Source organism: Bactrocera latifrons, unplaced genomic scaffold (assembly GCF_001853355.1).
Source record: "Bactrocera latifrons isolate USDA-ARS-PBARC rearing strain unplaced genomic scaffold, ASM185335v1 scaffold_471, whole genome shotgun sequence".
NCBI lineage: Eukaryota > Metazoa > Arthropoda > Insecta > Diptera > Tephritidae > Bactrocera > Bactrocera latifrons.
In genome coordinates, this window is record NW_017537125.1 from 35,654 (window position 1) to 36,950 (window position 1,297).

Here is a 1,297-nt window from a genome sequence, read left to right on the forward strand (position 1 = left end):
CTGATCACTTTGGTATATATAACCCTATATCTGACTCTTTTAGTTAACAAAATTATAATACTGTCTTTAGCAACTTTGTTGCGAGTATAAAAAATGGAATGAGTGCAGCTACTGTAAACATTCGACGTAAAGTAATGAGGTTCACTCTGTCATTGCGCAGCAAACCAGCTAGTGAAATTTAAAAGAAGCTAAATGAAGTCCATGAAAAAATACCGCAAAGAAGACTTGAACGCGTCTTTTCAGAAAAAAAATCCTAAAATCCACGGACAACAAAGAAATCAAAATTGACCAAGTGAATGAAAAGTCAAAGTGTGGTAAGGCTCAAACTTCATCAGAACTACACGAAGGTGGATTGAAAAAGGTAAACATAAAAAGTTATGAAAGTCACCCGAAAGTCCCCCATTCAAAGTTATGCTGCTTTCTAACATGAATTTCTCCTTAACAAAGATTAACTTTAGCGACGAAAGCCGGCTAGAAGAAGTGACAGAATTCATTCAATTTGTGCGCCGTAGACCGTGTGAACGTTATATGGAGAACTGCATTCAAAAAACGGTAAAATATCCCCCAATGTAATGATTTAGAGCTGCATATTTTTGAAGGTCCTGGACCAATTTATTTTATTGAGGGAGCGATGACTAGTGAGCAGTACACCAATGTACTTCAAGATGGTTTTGTACCATATTTGACAAGATTGCAACTTCAGCAGCCCAGTACACTTATACGCACGCTGAGGTCCCTTGCCAGACCTCCCAACGAACGGTTGGTGTCTTCACAACTTGGTTATTCAACCGACCTAAGCCCCACCGAAAACTGTTGAACGATCCTTAAATCGAAATTATATTCCCGAAAAAATTCCATAATAGCCCCGCTCAAAGATAACTTAAAGGATGTGTGCCTAAATAATCCAGATTTAAAAATAATGATGATATTTGTGTGAATAGTATGCCTCAAATAGTAAAGGCTCTTAATAAAAACAAAGGTTTGCCAACCAAATACTAAAAAAATTTAAGTTTTTCTCAATTTTATGAAGAGATGATATTTCAAATAAATATTATAGAAAAAACTTATGGTTTATTTGACTCTGAACGCAAAACTATATGAATAATTGTCCCTGTTTCTAATGGGTTGGCGGGGTACTGTATGTTAATAGATGTGAGGTTTTTATACTCTCGCAACAAAGTTGCGAAAGAGAGTATTATAGTTTGGTTCACATAACGGTTGTTTGTAAGTCCTAAAACTAAAAGAGTCAGATATAGGGTTATATATACCAAAGTGATCAGGGTGACGAGTAGAGTTG